The following is a 19777-nucleotide window of genomic DNA, read 5'->3' as shown; positions in this document are numbered from 1 at the left end:
GGCTCCGAGCTTCATTTTCTTATACAGTTGTTCATGTCTTGTTTCCCCTTATCTCTCTTTGAGTTTGGCTTTGGGACGTGTTGTTTACGTTTGGAACAGGTTGGTAGCTTATTTTTCAAATTGTTGATGTCTAAAATTTTGTTCCTTTACTCAAGCGACACTTCTTGTGCTCAAGCGGTCTTTGTGAACCTCTAGTAATTTTGCTAGTCTATAAAACTAATGAGCGGTGTAACTTATTGTGTCTGGTCACTCGAGCGACACATCTTACACTCGAGCGAACTGTACGTATATCAGTTCGTAAAATTACTTTTCTGAGTCACTTTTTTATCTCTCTCTCTCTAAACATTTCAAAACCCTATTTTCTCTCACCCTCTCTCTAAAACTCACCTATCTCCCTCGAATATACCTAGATCCGTCGATCTTTTCACCCGTGTGCCTTTGTTAAAAAGGTAGAGCTTGACGAGGGCTTCGTTTCAATCGGAGCAAAGTTGATTTTTGGCATCTTTGAGTTTTCATCCCTCTTTCAATCATCTTCTAAGCTTGAGGTAGGAATATCTCTACACTTTTTATGAGTTTTAACTTGGTTATTTGTTATTTCTAAACAATATTGAGATTTAGAAAGATTTGGAACAATCTAGGGTTTTGGGTAAAAATCCAAAGAGGGAATTTTTTTTTTTTCCCCTTCAAATGGATCCTTGAAAATGATTTTGATATGGAAGAAAATGCTGAGTTGGGAATAAATAGTTGATTTTGATATTTGTGATTGATTTTGGAAAAGAAAGGGATTTTGCCCTGAATGCCTCAAATGTTGATTTTATATAAATTATGAGATTGATATTGAAATTGTGAAATTGGATTGATGTTGATGAGGATGGTGGAGTTAGATATGTATTATCACTCACCTGTTTAAAATTTGGAGAGTTAATCTTTATTGATAATTGTTTATCAGTTTAGAAATATCTATTTTGGGCTATTGGTGGAGGATAACTATGAGTGTTGTAAAAATTGTATGTGAATTAGGAGAATTGAAACTATTTTTCTCGGTCATTTAAGTTTAGCATTATATCCCACTTTTACATTGGAAATGTTTATCATTTTGAGAAAAAGGGGTGAATCTGGGATATGCCTCCGCCAAGACAATAGCTTGAAGGGATTTGGAGCAAAGGTTTCTCTTTTGTGTATTATGTTATTATTTTGATTTAAGCCAAGGGCTTTACATGTATTGGATTTATATCTGCTTTTGTTGTAACCAAGCATGGTCTTGGAAAGATGTAAGCCTATAAGGAATTTATTTAATTAAACTCTTTTGTACTATTAACCATCATGAAATGAAAGAACATTATACTCTAATTCATATTGTTATTTACATATGGTCTTGAATGGATTTATGGCATCTATTTCGGGGCGCTACACCTATGGCACAAATTTTGGCCATCACTTAGAAAGATCTCCACTGTATAAAAAAAATAAAAAATAAAAAAAAAGCCATACTTTTTGGTATCTCTAACTATTGACAATAAAAATATTTACAATATTGACAAACTAACAAAAATTAAAAAAAATAAAATAAAATAGGTATCTCTAAATCAACATAGAAAAAATCATGTAAAAAGTCCCAAATCAAAACTCTAAGAATAAATTTGAAATAAATCATGTAAAATGTCCTAAATCAAAACCCTAAGAACAAATTTGAAATAGATCAGGTAAGAATCTCTCAATCAACACATTAAACAATCTTATATTACCATTACCATTACCATCACCATCACCATTACCATTACCATTCAAACAAAATACTAATTTTTGAAATCAAAACCCTAATATTTTAAGTTTGGAGGATGAAACTGTGGGTTTTTTTTTTTTCAAGAATCTGTTTGAGTGTGGCGGGCAGGGCAGCGGTGGCGGCGTAGCAACAGCGACGACAGTGCATCGGGGGTGGGAAGAGACAGGGCGCGCAGCGACCTCCTCATCCTCTTCTCTCCTTCTCTTAGCCCTTCTCTCTCTCTCTCTCCCTCTCTCTCTCTAACTCTCCCCCAAGAACGAAGTATATGAAAAGTGAAACCCAGAAATTTGAAATTTGAATATATATATATATTTTTTCAATTTACTCACCAAAACAATGTCGTTTTGGTGCGTTTAAATCTCATCCCTTGGTTGGTGAGTGGTCCATGTGTTGGCTGCCTCTCCTTCATTATAGGAGATCATTGTAGGGTATTACTCTAGAGGATCTTAACGCGAGATGAGAGCCTTTCTCTAGATTGATAGCTTCTCTACCTTAGTACAGCTTGCTAGGCTTGGTTTACTTTATTATTCCTCTGTCTTCATTTTCTTTTGTCTTCTCTCTCATGCTTCTAACTTTGTCCTCTTCCATGAGAGCCACCTGCTATTGAGTTTTGTTTCCTTGCGTGCCTCACAATACTCTTTCTTTCCTCTATTTCTACATCTCTTCCATTCCTATCATCTTCTCTCTATATTACCCATATTTCCCCTCTATTTCCCCAACCCTGGTTTGTCATGGCTATGCGTGTGATAGAGCTTGAGATTAGGCAACAGACCTTGAGAACGTTTCTGCTCTTTGTCTGTTTGGTAAAATTCTATCCCCAAAAACCTTTAATGTCAGTGCTATCTTCTTCATTATCAAGGGGGCTTGGAAGATTTAGGGTGAGCTATCTATATCTCCATGGAAGGATATATAGACGCGCCCGCGTGGGGCCCTCGCCACAGTTCGGACTCTCGATTTGTGTCACGGTTCTTGATCTTGAACCAAAGAGTCCAAATCTGGCAAATCGTTTTGAGAAACAGATTTTTTGAAAAGAAGTGCCAAACATGGACTGCTTTGCCAGATACAGAGTCGCCACATAAATATTTTAAAATGGGAGAATTTAGAAAACCCTGACTCGGTGCCGAAGGCCACATGTCCGTCATCATCGGAGTTGTCTCGGCTCGGGAGCTAGGGTACGATTGGGGAAGGTCAGCTATGAGCACCCCCTCTCGCCCGATCCGAGGATCGGCCTCTACTAACCGTGATATCCGTTTTTGAAAACGTTATGTGTTCTTATTCCAGTTATTAGCCTAGAATTACTATATTATGCGCGCAGCAAACAAGTATAGACTAGATTGCCTAATTTGGGAATAAACATTGCATATCCATTCGTTTTGGAAAGCGCTTTGGAATTTGCTACTCGCAAGTAGGCTAAAACACGGATTTCAACGAGTTTTTCCAACTCAAACAATCCAACCTTCACCCACAGGCATTCAAACAGTTTATCACATAAGCATTTAGCCGCATGGCAAGCATACTGTCATGGCAACACTCACACGCATGTGGGATGCTAAAGCATAAATACTTACATCGTACTCCGTGCCAAAACAATAAACTAGTTAGCAAACATGCATGTCCTAGTTCATGTTAAAAATGGCTAATGCATCGCATGCAGAAATGCAATTAGATAGGCTCGGCTAACCCTAAACATGGCATGTGAAATGCGATCAATTGATGCACATATTCAATTTGGAATTGAAGTACAAATGCAGTTAGCGTGATGTACCGAGCCTAATGCATGCAATACAAATGCATAAATGTACGCATGTATAGCATAAGGTATGCTAAATTGAACATGTCCTATTACTAACCATCAAAGCAGGTAAGTAAAAGGGAAGAAAGAAGTGGGGATTGGAAGACATACACACCACTCACACACACTTATTACAGATTTGCCCTCGCTCGGAGGGACCAAATAAATAATACAAATTAATTAACTACGCAAGCTAATTAAATATTACAAATTGCCTAATCAGCTAAGCAAATTAACTAATCTAGGAAACAAATAAACCGCCCCGGGAGAAGAGCTCGATGCAATGCATGCTCGATCCTGCTCGAAAATGCACCGCCATGCATAAGCTGCCTCTGTTTTCCTTCCTTTACTCCTCTGGAGGCTGCCAAAATCTCAAGACTGCTTCCTTGGACATTGGGGGACACCACCGGCTGAATGGGATTACCACCGGCAGTGTTAGGTGGCCACCGGCCATTGGTGAAGCTATCGGCAGAGAAAAGATTGCCGGTCGGCACTTGACATTGCCGGTCGGCAGAGTGTTCCTGCAGATTTTGCAATTGACAGCAACAGAGGGCAAGGCAAAGCATGGCAGTACAATTCAAGGCATATATGCACCAATCATGTCCCTTATCATGTTTGTGACTCAAAAGGACATGTGCCTCGATTCTCGGACCACCAATCACGCATTTTCATGCATGATGGCCCAAAGAGTCAAGTGTGCAACTTTCATGTCAAATGAAATGTAAACCAAACAAACAAACCAAGGCCCAATTCCTATCACCAAGTCAAGGAACAAGGCATGCATGCAAGATGCAATACAACCTAGGCATGCAAGCTAAGGATGCAACATGGCATGGCGAGGCATTTATGCAAGCATACAAGCAAACATGAGGCAATGCAAATGGATGAAAAGATGGACTTATACATGATTTAGGCAACTCTAAATAGGTCCAAAACAGTAGCCAAAGTGACCAAAATAAAGGACCAAAACACATACACACATGCACATGTTGAAGGGCCAACACTTAGGCACAAGTGAGGCAACTCTCAAGCACATTTGAATGAGGCAATCATGGACATATGGCATGCAAGGTACGCATTGAAAATCATGTTAGGATGGTGTCAAACCAAGCAAACAAAATAGACCAAGCATGCAATAATGGCCCAAGTACTTGAAGCAAGTCAAAGGGACTTGAACCATGGCTAAGCCAACCAAGCCTCACAAGGCTAAGAGGGCTTAAGATAGGTTCAAGACAGACCTAGACTATGCAAAGGGGACCCCTTAGATGGCATCTAAGTGGCTCAATTTCAAAGCATGCACAATGGCCAAAACATGGAACATGCCACACAAGCTTTCAAAGCATTAAAGAGGCATTCAAGACAAACGTATAGGCATGCAAAGGGGACTGAAATGACATGGTAAATGATTCCAAATTACCAAATCAATGCAAAAATGTCATGCTATACATTCACATACTTAAGGCCAACAAGCCGGAATGCAAAGGGGCTATACCAAGCATGCCAAATCCGACCCAAACAACCATGGACAGACCTAAAACATGGCAAAATATGCACAAAACCTTCACAAGACTAAGCCTAAAACATGCTTGAACAAGGGCTAACAACCTAAGGCATATTAAGGCAATAACAAGGCATTACATGGTAGGTATGCTAAGCATGCATGGTGTACCAAAACCAACAATAAACAGAGGCATATTATGATGTAATAGGCACAAAAAACAGCCAAGGCATGGTCAACATGAAGCTTAGCTAGATGCTCCCTCAAGAGGCCAAAAATGGTCCATTTCAAGGACAACAAGGAGAGGGAATGGCCCTCCCCTTTTGGAGACTTCAAGGCACCATCTTCACCACTGAAATCCCTCAAGATTTCAGTGGTGAAGAGGCCCAAACACCAAAGTCTTGAAACTCACTCAAAATAGCCCAAAATGGGGCCTTTCAATGCCTAAGAGGGGTCAAACACCTCCAAACCACAAAACACTCTAAACAAACAATTTAGAGGGCCTAAAAAAAGAACTTTTTTGTATTATACACTAAGCTCAAAAAAGATTTTAAAGCAGGTAGAAAAGCAATGCAAAAATGGGGAATAAAAGGGAAGTTTCTCACCCTTGTAGACCACCTTCACAAATGATGCTCCAACAGCCCCTTTTAGGTTGAAAGCAGCTCCAAAACTTCAAAACCAACCTCTTAGAACCTCAGTAGCTAAGTGAAGGTGAAACACTATGTGTTTGTGTGCAATAGTAAGACACAAACACAATTTAACACACACAAGAGGGAGATATAGAGATAGAAAGTGTATGGTTTCTAACCCTAGAACTCCAAACCCTAAAAATGGCTGTCTAAAAATATCTAAGGTGTCTCAAGTGTCTAACCCTTAAGCCAAGAGAGAAGACCTCTCTTTATAGAGGCTTTTGTCTTGTAAAGCTTACAAGACAAGCTTCTAAAGAGGGAGATCCCTCCATACACGTGTATGGAGGGGAGCAAAAAGCAAGACAGCTGTCTTAAAATATCTGCAAAAGCAGATGCACAGTAGTCGGCTGGCCAAAGATGCCATTTTGGCAAAATTGAGTGCCGACCGACAACAAATAGTGCCGACCGGCAATATACATTGCCGGTGGCAGCAAAAACCAGCCGGTGGCCTCTGGCCATGGCCGGTGGTGTGTGGGGATGCCTCACAAGGCATTCCCTGCCCCTCCAAGGCAAAATGCAAGTGTTTGGTGCAAAACCAGACACTAAACGGTCAAATTCGGAGATCCTGAGGCAAGGCGCGTAGCCGAGACCTCCGGGAACTCCAAACGAACACAAACATGGATGATCACCGGGTGTTCAAATGGTGACGTCCAAGTCTTGAGGACGGTCAAAAATGGGGTGTCTACAGGATAATATTTTTCTCTTTTCCTTTACTATGGCAGAAGATCGAAGCTGTATTCTCAAAGATAGACCCTGGTCTATTATAAGCTCTCTTCTTGTGCTTAAAACCCTTTATATAGGCCAAATAGCCGAGGAAGTTGATTTTTAATGGTGTCTTTTCTGGGTTCAAGCCCATGGCCTACTGTAATAACGTCGATACGTAATATGCTATTTATTACTATTTTTGAATGTTAATTAAGTGTTTAAGTGAAATTCTATGTTAATTATGTGTTTTTATGATATTTGAATTCACATCTGTTAGTCATAGGGATATCTGTTGTAAACTTTGTCTTACATTGGAAATTGAAAGTCATAATGATGTCAGAAGCCGAAATTGACTAGGTCAATAGGTTAATTGGAAAATGTAGAATTTTATGAAAAAATTAATTAGAATTTGATTCGAATCAAAATAATTAAAATAAATCAGTTAGAATTGATTAGGATTAATTAGTCTAAGCTAATCTAACTATATATATATATATATATAATAAGAACTTAAGAACTTATCTTTACACTCAAAAACAATTTGAGAGAGAGCATTCTAGAGAGAGAGAGAGAAAGAGTTCAACTTGGAAAATTGCATGGTAGATTGAGGAATTGACTTAAAGAACTCAAGAATTTGCTAATTAGAGCCTAATTCAAGATCTTAGGTAAGCTTATGAACTTTAATTCAAGAGTTTAAGTCATTTAATTTGAGAATTCAAGAAAAGTGTGTGATTAAATGTAAGAAATGAAACTAAAATGAAAAGAAATGTTTTACCAATTTTCTCATTGAGAAATCCTTGGTGCCTCGAATGGCTCGAATTTCTATTCACCCGTCGATCGTCCGGACGATTGGGTGAAACACGTGTCTACCGTGGTTGTCATCTGATTGACCGCGGCTGTCAGCCTTTTTACCGGACAACCGACAAAGTGAAATTTAAGTCATTCGAGACAAATTCAAATTCGAGGTACGTAGCATTGTTCTTTATCGTTAAGTAATGTGAATGATGTGGAGTATTATTACAAGACTGTCTAATAACCAACATTAAAACAGTGGATCAAGGAGTATCAATCCAATACTACCATACAATCAATATGAAAAAGGTAATGTTATATAAGCTTAATTTTTATACAAAAGTTTCATATCAAATGACATAATTATTTATGATTTTCTTTAATCAAAATATCTATTATTATGTCTCATAATTATAAATATATTGTTATTACATCATTCTAAATACATTTTTTTACATATAAATTCTGATTCCAAATAAAAAACTAGGGCACTAGATGGATTTGCCCTAGCAATAGTCTAATTGCCCCAATAGGCCGGACTAGTAGTTGGTGAAGTGTAGAAAAAGACAAAAATTGCTCATGTACCCATGTGAATAGGGATCATAATGGAAGTTAATAGGGTGTATATTAATTCTTTATTCTCATTACCCTATAACTATTTTTCCTCATTCGCCATGGGTATTACCATCCCCATCTCCTAATGCCATCCCCATCTCCTAATGGGTTCGGATTTTCCCCAACCCAACTTGATTTTTTTTTTTAATTATTTTTTTTAAAGGTTCACAACCAAATTTATTTTTTATTTTTTATTTTTTAAAGATTCACAACCAAAACTAAATATACATTCAATCTTATTTTATTTTATTTGGCTCAACAACAAAATCAAATACACATTAATTAATATTGTCACATTATTCTCGTCAAATTTTATGTATATTTAGAATTTTTAAAATTTATTTAGAAAAATTCTATTCCTACCAAAAAATTCCATCTTCTTTTTTAATTTTTATTTAATTTTTTTAATTTTATGTATCTCCTTCTCCTCTCTATTAATTGATTTTCGATAATCTGAAGGTGAGTTGCTACTCTCGTTTCCGTCTTCTTCTTCTTCTTCTTTTTTAAATTTTTATTTGCATTTATAGAATAAATTTTCTTGTTTTAATATCTCCTGCAATTGTTTTATTGGATTTCTCTCTGATTTGATAGTAGCCTTAGATTGAATTTCCCAATTTTCATCTTAACTAGTGATCACCTAGATTGAAATTTTGTATGTTTTTGTCTTCAATTTCCATGTTTTGGTTATGATTAATTGCACGTTTTTTTATCAATAGTCACAATCTTGTCGCCGCTAGATTGTCGCCATCGCAAATCGCTGTTGGTGTAGTGAGAGGATGGGAGAGAACGAGAATTAGAACTCTAATTGTAAACAAAGTAGTGAAAACTAAGGATGGCAACGGATAACCTACCATGTGGGTATCTATGGAGACCCAACCCAAATACATTGGTTTTCCCCTTTTTTCTTGTCCGTCGAGTAGGGTAAGTGATGTTCTTTAAATTTGCACCGGGGATGGGTACCCACTAATTTCCCCATATATTTTTTTTTAGGTACATCAGAAGATAATTTCTTCATATGTTTTCACTACTCTATTTACAATTAGAGTTCTAATTCTCACTCTCTCTCATCCTCTCACTACAACAACGACGATTTGCGATGGCGACAATCTAATGGCGACAGGATTGTGACTATCGATAAAAAACGTGCAATTAATCATAACCAAAACATGGAAATTGAAAACAAAAATGTACAAAATTTCAATTAAGGTGATTACTGGTTAAGATGAAAATTGGGATATTCAATCTAAGGTTGCCATCAAATCAGAGAGAAATTTAATAAAACAACTACAAGAGATATTGAAACAAGAAAATTCATTCTATAAATGCAAATAAAAATTAAAAAAAGAGAGATGGAAAAGAGAGCAACAACTCACCTTCATATTATCGAAGATCAATTGATAGAGAGAAGATGGAGATACATAAAAAAAATTTAAAAAAAAAATTAAAAATTAAAAAAGAAGATGGAATTTTTTTTTAGGTATAGAATTTTTCTAAATAAATTTAAAAAATTCTAAATATACATAAAATTTGACAAGAATAATGTGATAATGTTAATTAATGTGTATTTGATTTTGTTGTTGAGCCAAATAAAATAAAATAATATTGAATGTATATTTAGCTTTGGTTGTAAATTTTAAATAAAAAAAATTTCAAAAAAAAAGGTCAAGTTAGGTTGGGGAAAATTCAAATCCATTAGGAGATAGGGGAATGGGAAAAGATAATTATAAGGGAATGGGGACGGAAATTAATATCCACCCCATTAACCCTCATTACCATCAGTGTCCCTATTAATCAAGTCTGGATCCATCAGTGTCGCTATTAATCAGGTCTAGATCGATGTCTGTCTACAGCCTATTTTGAGGGGAGGTTACAAAATTATTTATTATTATTATTATTATTATTATTATTATTTACATTGGAGAGGCGATGTGAGTAGAGGTATGCGTGATGCGATTCAAACAGTTTGAAAATAAAATTATAAATTAAATGGTAGATTAGTGGACTGGCGGATTGGCAAATCGTTGTTTGGACGGTTTTGAGCGGATTGATAGATTGAAAAATATTCTAACCAATTATCAAGTATTTGCATAATATATAATACTAATTTGTATAAAATTTTCCATATATATAACACAGAGCGGAGTGGTTTCGAAGGCGGATTATAAATTTTAAAGTTTAATCCGCGGTTAGCAGATATAACGGTACAGATTGATATTGATCTGTGTGGTTTTAACATATTGGATGGTATTTTTTACATCCCTAGAAGTGATTCAAAAACGCTAAAAAGATAATAAACTGACTTTTAACCTAGATGCTAATGAGGCCTACAATTATCCACAGCGGCTTAGAACTTGTTTGGAATGTGGATACAGTTTGTTTTTAATTTTTTTTTTTACAAAAAGATGTATAAAAAAGTAAAATAAGTGATGTGATTAGATATTTTGAAATTTTTGACTATTTTAGTTAAAAAACCAACATCCCAAACATTTCCTTAATACACCCACTGAAATTTCCTCCACACCCACATCCTTTTTTGAGTCCCGTGTTTTTAGGTTGTGTAGGATACATTTTATAGATTTGGATAAGAATTTTAAAAAATAAATAAATAAATAAAAATACATTTTACACCCTTTTTAATCAGGCTAAAATAGTCATAAAAAAAAGTCAACTAAAATAGCCAACCTCCCAAACGAGCTCTACATCAGTTTTGGTTTTGGTGTGTTTTTATTTTTTTATTTATTTTTATTTTTTTATTATTGTCATTAGGAAAGCATATTTATGTGTTTTGCTAAAAGTTGCAAAAACAAAATAATTCGTAATGATTTTGAAGGGAAACAATAACCTCCCTAGTTTATAGAATTGTATTCCTCTCCATTGCATATTTAATATTTATAATGGAGAGCTTTTATTATATCATTTAATTAATGATCTTTTTTAATTTAAAAAAATTGTAAATTTATATTCCTGTTTCATATCTATTAAATATGTAATGAAAATCTTTCATTACATACATAGTATTTGTGGAGTTTCCAATATGTGTTGGATAATTAGTTTAATGTGTATTTTCAATTTGATTTAGTTTGGTATTTAATTTTGTAATTGGAATAAGAATTGTGCCAAGAGTTATTGAGTCAAATTTGGACTTATTTTTAACTCGAGTTTGAATTTGTAAGAGATCTATTTGACTTGATTTGGATCCTCTAAAACTTTGAATTTAGAGTTTCTTAATTATTGTGAATTAGATTGATAGGAAACCTATTTTGTTTAGGATTAGTTTTAAGAATGATTATTTGGTTATAAATATGTGAAGCCTACTCGTTCAATTAGATTTTTTAGTTCCTTGCAAGCCCCCCATGTTGGGAGGATTTTGGAAGGCCTCTGAGTCTTTGGTAGAGCTTTTGAAGTTCCTTAAGGTCTCTTTTTGGAAGTTTTCTCCATGCTTGGTGATCCTTCATAAATATGTAATCGTTAGTTTTGAAAAATCTATATTTGTTGGTCTTGGAAGATCTGTATATGTTCACCATAGTTTGTTTGGAGTCGTCAAAAATGACTTTTTTAGTTTGGTGTCATTTTTGAAGTCTTGATTTAGTGAGATTTTATCTTGTTTTAGAGGGTTCAAATTTTGTTCTCGTCTCTCTTTCTTCTTTGCTTTGGGATCTATAATTATGTTTAATTAAATCTATTATATGTCTCCTTGTGAGAACTTGTCTCTCGGAAGTAGAGAGGATTTTGGGTTTGATAAGAAAGTATTTGAGTAATAAGTTTTGTGAGAGATTGTTTTGTCACCTTATAACTCTCAAGAGCAACTATCCTCTCGATAGTGAATTCTTCTCTTCACGTGTGAATGTAGACTAATGTTAAACCACATAAATCTTGATATCTTACAATTGTTTCTCTCGTGAATTTATATAATTTACATAATTCTTCTATTTCATATTTAAAACCATCAACTATTTTGATATGATTTTATTTTCTACGGACTTTTCGCACAACAATCTACATTTGATTTGTTCCCATAATTCATTTGGTCATTTCTCGATCCATAAACAAATAACTAATAAATAGAACAAATGTGTTATTTGAATTAAAACTTTCAGGAAGCATAAAATTGGAAGCCTTGATATATTTTCTTCAAACGTTAATAGAAGTAAGTGTAATTTAACCAACCATAAAATTAACCACAGAAATTTTAACTCCTTTTATTTATAGCTCCAATGGTGATGGACAAAATGAAGGTCCCTTCCCTGCTCACATCACACTCAACATGGTCTCACATAAAAACCAAATACAGATTACACACACTCCAAAAACAGAGGATCACAAAACCGAGTTCTTTTACAACTCCAAAGGAGCAACCAACACAAGTGAAAGATGTATTTCTTAAGATGTCCATGAGGACAAGGGTGGGGTGTCTGAATTCTTCCAAGTAGTCAGGCCCTCCCCATACCTATCTCCCTTAACTTTATCAGCTGATGCAATGGATTCAAGTTCAGACATTTCTTCCGGTGTTAGTTTTACCAACAAAGCTCCAATGTTCTGATCCAAGTTTGCAATCTTGGTGGTGCCGGGAATTGGACACACGTCACTCCCTTGGTGATGAACCCATGCCAATGCTAGCTGCCCTGGGGTGCACCCCTTCTTCTCTGCTATTTCATTAACTCGCTCAAACAAACATGTTTTTGTTATGCTCCATATTCTCCGGCTGGAACCTTGGTAGATGCTGCAAAAAAATAAAAAATAGAAAATAAAAATTAAATGAAATACATGATTCAGCATCAGAACTGTGAATCCGCCATACAGAGATTGATCACGTAAAACATGCTCTGAAGTTGCATCACAACCCAACACAATGCCTGTTTTCCCAATGGATTAAGAGAGTTTGAAGGACGAAATAAACGTAACTACATTCACTATAAAAAATTCGTGCCAAAAGATAAAAGAGAAAAGTTTTTCATTGAATAGTTACACATGTTGACAAAGTTCACCGGAATGTAGTTTAATACAAAATCCAAGAAGCACAAAAGTAATTTATGCCCAAAGAAGCAGAAAACATACAACTGACAGGCTATAAAATTACAATTTCAGAATAGGACTTTAATAAGTTTTATATATGAAACTTTCACCAACAAGCGCTCCTCACTTTTAGAAAACATGGTGTATTTTATCAGCTTATAACATCGATTACTTTTCTACAGTTTGCACGAAGAGAGAAAGTCAAGACTATTCACAACAATGTTATGATGACATTAACATTGCACAAACCTTTCGGAAGTCTTCATTTGCAAATTTCTCAACAAGCTTGGGACCTGATGATAAAAATTCTCTTCCTAAAGGACTGTATGCGACAATCCCAATGCCAAGTTCTCTGAATAATCACCACGGATATCAAATTAGCAATTTGGATTTCTTGTTATTCCCTAAAATGTCAATTAGCAGAATAGATGCCTCACCTGCAAGTAGGAACTATTTCTTCCTCCACATCTCTTGTCCATAAAGACCATTCCAATTGTATTGCTGTAATTGGATGAACAGCGTGAGCTCTTCTGATTGTTGAAGGAGAGGCCTCAGATAGACCAATGTACTTTATTTTACCCTCTTCAACCAGTTTCTTGAGTTCTCCCATCTGGTGAAAAGATGGGTTACAAAAAGAAGAATCAAAGAAAAAAACAAGTAAATCATTTTGGAGACATGCAGAAACATGTATATGTAAAGAGGAAGGGAAGTAGAAACAAGATTGTCATCCTACTCTACCACAGCATAATGTTGGTATATGATCAAACAATTTGGATGCATGCTTAACGTAAGAAAGAGTGCACGTTGATCGTAATCCAAAGAGTGTGGTTTGCCTTCATGGGTAATTGATCTCCAAACACGGGCGTTTTTACTTTTTTATTGGCTTAATTGATTCCAACTGTTTTAAAAAATTGCAGCACGGTGGTGAGTTGAGCCAGAACTCAACTCAAGCCTGTCCTAATTACTTGGGATCAGCTACATAAATCCAGTTCTCCAATGGATTTTATTTGATGTCATCTCCCCAAGTAAAATATAGAACAAAACCCAAATGGGTTTAAGAAAACTAGATAAATCAGCAAGGGCCTGTTTGGTCATCCCAATAATTGGGGTGTTTGGGAAGGATTTTTTTTGGTTTTTTTTTCACTAAAAGACAAATTGGTTACAAAATCAAAAAAAACAAATCCAAACAAAATATCACATCAAACCCCATAATCATATCACTTTTTCTCTCACAAACATCACATCCAATCACAAAAAAAACACAACTATCTTTCCAAACACAAAAAAAAATTTCTCCAATAATATCCTACAATTAAAAAAACCCACTTCCCAAACACCCACAATGTGAATTTGGCCCCAGAATATAATTTGAATATCTACAAAAGTTAGATAATTAGATTTGTTTGGCTGAAAACATGTAACACCACAAGTTGACAAAGCCCTTCTCTCTTTATGAGTTTTTAAATTCAGTCTTTTCTATTAGAATATATAATAATTTTAAACTAGATATGAAAGATTCAATGTTATTCCGTTGAACAGCTACACAAATTTGAACTATCTCATTTACAAATTGAAAAAACAAAATGGAATTAATTAATTTACGATGGACCAATTCATGAGGCAAATTTGGCACAATCGAAGGTACGATATAAGCTTTATCATGCAAGTGGAACTGCAAATCTTGTCATGTTAATTGAAGCAATTTATACTCATCGATGACTATGGATGGCAATTGGGCATAGAATTCATTGAAGAAACACAAATGCTAGTAACTAAAAGTGAAGAGCTGAAGTAGGAACACCCGACAACAAAAAATAGGGAAGAATGTCATATATTTTCAAATTTGACATCATCATCATCACCAAAAGGCTGGCAAAATACCATATCACAGTAGAAAGGCAAACTAGACAACATTGACTGAGAGAATAGCTAGCTCTCAATTGGAAATGTAAACTATAACATAATACTAAAACAAACACAAACAAAAGTGTATCAATATATATTGGCTTCGTTTGGAAAGTGGGTTGACTTTTTGGCTATTTTGGCCTAGGGCTAAAAAGCTTGGTTTGAAAGGGACTTTTGCTTTTTTGGCTTTTTTGGTTTTTTTGTGAGAGAAAGAATGTAATGATTATGGGTTGGATGTGATGTTTTGTTTTATTAGGCTAAAAAACCTATTTTGTTTTTTGTGGCAATTTTAGCTGGAAAAAAGCCCCAAAAACCACTTCCCAAACATAGGCATTATTAACTTGGGTAAAATACACTTTTTACTGCTATAGTTTGACTCAAATTTTACTTTGATTTAATTTAGTTTCAATTTGGTTCTTCTGTCCAAATTACTGTCGATTGTTTCTACAGGCACACTTCATGAGAGACACTAGGGATGAGCATAATTTGGATTGGTTCAGTTTAGGAGAAAACCAAACAGAACTATTACTTGGAGCTTGTTTAGAAATTGACTATTTTAGTTGTTTTTTTAATTTTAATGAAAAAACATATAAAACTTAGAGAGATGTGATTTTGTATTTTGTCTTTTTGACTATTTTAGCCAAAAAAAAACCATATGCCAAAAACCCAATTTTATGAAATTTGGAACCAAACTAAATTATGAAAATCTTACAAACAAAAGAGGCTGAGCAATTAAACCGTGGTTTAGTTTGGTTCGATTTAAAATTACGATTTTTAAAAACTTTATCATCATTCACAAAAGGAAAATTGTAATATACACACCTTTGAAAGAGTTGTATCATATGCACACTGCTTATGTCATTTTCTTCTTTAGTTATAACCATTTTTTTTTCTTCAGTTATAATATTATTTTAATTATAACTCATGAGATCTGTAATTATACTCCATATTGTGACATTTTTTTTAGTTATGACTCATAAAGTTTAAAATTATGCATATGATACACAGGATGTACCCTAGTGTTTCCCTTCACAAAATATTATTCATAACCAATGACTTATAAAACTAGTTATACCACTATAAAAAACATGATTGCAAAAGTAAAAGATTACAAATTACGTATATATAGAGAGAGAGTTGTACAAAATACTGCCCAATTCGTTAAAATCACACTGCATTAGTCAAATCGCTCTATCCGCTAAACGCGGTCTAAATTTTAAAACTTATAAACTGTTTTCGAAACTGCTACACTCGGCTATAATTAATACATATATATTTTTTTAACCTATAATGAAATATCAAATTAAAAATGAGTATGAAGGAAATTTAATATGTGAAATTTATTACAAATTAGTAGTCGTATACATGAAAAAGATTATGCAAAATTAGTTTGGGTTATATATATAAAAAAATATTATATAAATTAATGTTATATATTATGCAAATGCTTGATAATTAGTTAAAATATTCTTCAATCCGCCAATCCGTCCAAAACTACTCAAATCACAATTTGCCAATCCGCCAATTTGTTAATCTGTCATTCGATTTATAATTTTACTCTCAAATTGCCTATATATATGTGTGTGTGTGTGTGTGTGTGAGAGAGATAATAATGAGTTACTTGAATAAATAATTTAATATATATTTAAACGATTTAGTTCGGTTCTAATCGGATCTGTAAATATAAAACCGTCACACGAATTGTGAAATACAATTTTGTTTATTTTAAAAATGAGGACTGAATCAAAGAAAACCTAATGTTTGCATCGGACCTGTATGTGATTTTTTTGATTGATTTTTTTAAGATTTACTTTTCAAAAAATTGAATTTTTTTATTTCTTATGTTTTTTTTTTTCACTAATTTTTTTAATATTCTTTTTAATTTTTAGATATACTTAACATAAAGGGAAACTTATTTACAAGTCCTTTTTCATACACTTATACTAGGCTAAGTCTTGTGTAATTTCTTATAGAGTCTCAAGTCTTATTTAGATAGAGATGTATTCCACAAGATTCTACATAAACGTAACGTGACGTGACACTTACATAAACGTAACGTAACGTGACACCTACATAAACGTAACGTGACACCTACATAAACGAAACGAAACGTAACGTAACGTGTCACGTTACGTTTCGCAAACTTAATAAGTTTTTATTTTTTTAAATTGAATGTGAAAATGTTACTGACTTATGTTGGTGCCACGTTACGTTTCATATAAACATGATCTATGGTAACATTTAATTTCCTATATAGTAAAACCATATATAGGAAATTGAATGTTGCCATAGATCATAGGTGTCACGTTACGTTTATGTTGGTGTCACGTTACGTTACGTTTATGTAGATATGATCTATGGCAACATTCAATTTCCTATATAGGAAATTGAATGTTGCCGTTACGTTTATGTAGGTGTCACGTTATGTACAGGTGTCACGTTACGTTTATGTATGTGTCACAATACGTTACGTTTATATAGATATGATCTATAGTAACATTCAATTTTCTCTATATGGTTTTACTATTATTTATAATATTAACAACTAATATTGAAATCAAATGTGTCAACAAACTTCCCACATGACTTATGGGAACATAAGTTTTTAAATAGGACCATATGTAGCATAAGTCTCCCTAATAGGACTTATAAATAATTTTCCCTAACACAAATATATTTAAAAATATAATATTTATGAAATTTTTTTTAAAAAATTCACTAAATATCAAAAACACAAAAAAAATAAAAATAAAGATTCAATACATTTTTTATAATTTTATATATTTATTATTTTTTTATAAATATTTTATTTTTTAATATATCTGCATCAAAAAAATTACTTAAAATTTTAAAAACATTAAAAAAAATTAAAAATATAAAATATTAATTTTCAAAAAATTAAATTAAAAAAATTAAAACCAAACACATTAAATAATTTTAAGTACAGACAAAATGTTCAAATTAGAGAGAGAGAGAGAGAGAGAGAGAAGGGGGGTTGAACCGTGATTTCAATGGGGACGCGGGTGTCAATCCGATGCTGGTAATAGAGATCGATGCAATCCATGTCCAGCCTCTCCAAGCTCGCCTCACATGCTGCCCGTACGTATCCCGGATCACCTCGAATCTCTCTCTTTCCGTTAGCAAAGTCGATCCCAAATTTCGAAGCCAATTCAACTTTGTCTCTCATCCCTCCCTTGAGTGCCTGCTCATCAAAATCAAAATCAAAATCAAAATCAAAATTAAGATCAACTCCACCATTTGTTATGAATAGAAATCAAAGAGTAGGAAATTGAATTAATAATAGGGGCGACCTTGCCGAGGAGGATTTCGTTGGTGTGAGGGCCGTAGACGTCGGAGGTGTCAAGGAAAGTGACGCCGGAGTTGATGGAGTGGTGGATGAGTTTGATCATGTCTTCTTCCGGCTTTGGAGGCCCGTAGCCGACTGACATCCCCATGCATCCCAGTCCCTGTTTGGACACCTCTAGACCTTGTGATCCCAGCTTCATTCTCCCTACTTTCGCCATTTCTCTCTCTCTCTCTCTCTCTCTCTCTCTCTCTCTCTCTCTCTCTCTTGCTTCTCTCTCTAGATGTATTAGTCAAAGACAAGTGTAGTAGTATGAATGGAGATGGTGTGATGAGCACTCAACTTTTACAATGAGAGGAAAAGAGGATATGCTGCTCCTGCTCCCGCTCCCGGACAAATACATTGGTGTCTGTCCCAATTAGTATTTTTGTTTTTTTGTTTTTTTGTTTTTTTTTTTGAAAGAGACTATGGCCTTGCAAAACAATTAGTAAAGATAAAATAACTTAAAATTATTAATAAAATAAAATTTTATATTTAAATTATAATATTTTATTTTTTTAATTATCAAATCAATTATAAAAAAATTAACTTTTTCAAATATATTTTTTTAATCAAGTTGAAATAGTCATATAAAAAAAAAAACTAATAAAAAAGTCAATTAAAATAGACAATTTGTCAAACGAGTTCTACATCAATTTTAGTTTTGATCTTTTAAATATATGTATATATATATATTTTTTAAAATTTTGTTATATTTTTTTTTATTTTTTGATGAAAGAGACTATCTGTTTTGGTTTTGTTCTTTTAAAAACATTTTTTTTAATTTTTTTAATTTTGTATTTTAATTAATTTTTGTATATATATTTAATTAAATTTATTTTAAAAATAAAATATTTATAAAGAAATCTTTAAAAAAATTAGTAAATACAAAAAAAAATTTAAACATATACTATATATTTTTTATTTAGTGTAGTTTTTAAAGACTTCTTCACAAACTATATATATTTTAAATATATCTAGATTAAATGAATTAAAAATTAAAAAAATAATTAAAATATTAAAAGTTTGAAAATTATTTTTGAAACTTTAAAATCAAATAAAATTCTATATTAATTTTTTAAAAACAAGAGGTTAAGTAAGTGGTTTTAGTTTAAGGTTCCTAATATTTAAATTTTATTAGATAAAGGACATGCAACATTTTTATAATAGTTTAGGTCCATAAATATTTTTACAGAGAAATTTCAGCATAGAGAACAAATTTCTCTGTGACAAATTAATTTTTTTTAAAAAAAAAATTCTCTAATAATATTATTAAGGGACCTTAACTAAAAACCAAAAAAAAAAATATTTTGAACCTCTTCTACTATCAAAAATTAGAGAGGAATGTTTCACCAATTTTCTCGTTAAGTAATACAATGTGAATGATGTGGAGTTTTATTAAGATTGTCTAATAACCAACATTAAAACAGTGGATCAAGGAGCATCAATCCAATACTATCAAATAATCAATATGAAAAGAGTAATGTTATATAAGCATAATTTTTATACAAAAGTTTCATACCAAATGACAAAATTATTTATGATTTTGTTTAATCAAAATATCTATTATTATGTCTCATAATTATAAATAAGTTATTAATATATCATTTTAAATACATTTTTTTATATAAATTGTAAGAAA

General features: G+C 33.3%; 1 pseudogene across 1 annotated transcript; it reads right to left on the bottom strand.

Annotated features, from left to right (window-relative positions):
• Window positions 1–12048: 12048 nt before the first annotated feature.
• LOC114273608 (putative aldo-keto reductase 2) lies at window positions 12049–18442 on the bottom strand (annotated as a pseudogene). Its single transcript, XR_014336900.1, has 5 exons — window positions 18104–18442; window positions 17794–17994; window positions 13325–13497; window positions 13137–13239; window positions 12049–12594 (listed from the first exon to the last, which is right to left on the bottom strand). The product of XR_014336900.1 is annotated as a putative aldo-keto reductase 2 (transcript).
• Window positions 18443–19777: the final 1335 nt, after the last annotated feature.

This window comes from Camellia sinensis, chromosome 7 (genome assembly GCF_055761805.1).
Source record: "Camellia sinensis isolate YWXY chromosome 7, ASM5576180v1, whole genome shotgun sequence".
In the NCBI taxonomy this organism is placed as follows: Eukaryota; Viridiplantae; Streptophyta; class Magnoliopsida; order Ericales; family Theaceae; genus Camellia; species Camellia sinensis.
This window is presented reverse-complemented; position numbering and strand designations above follow the sequence as displayed.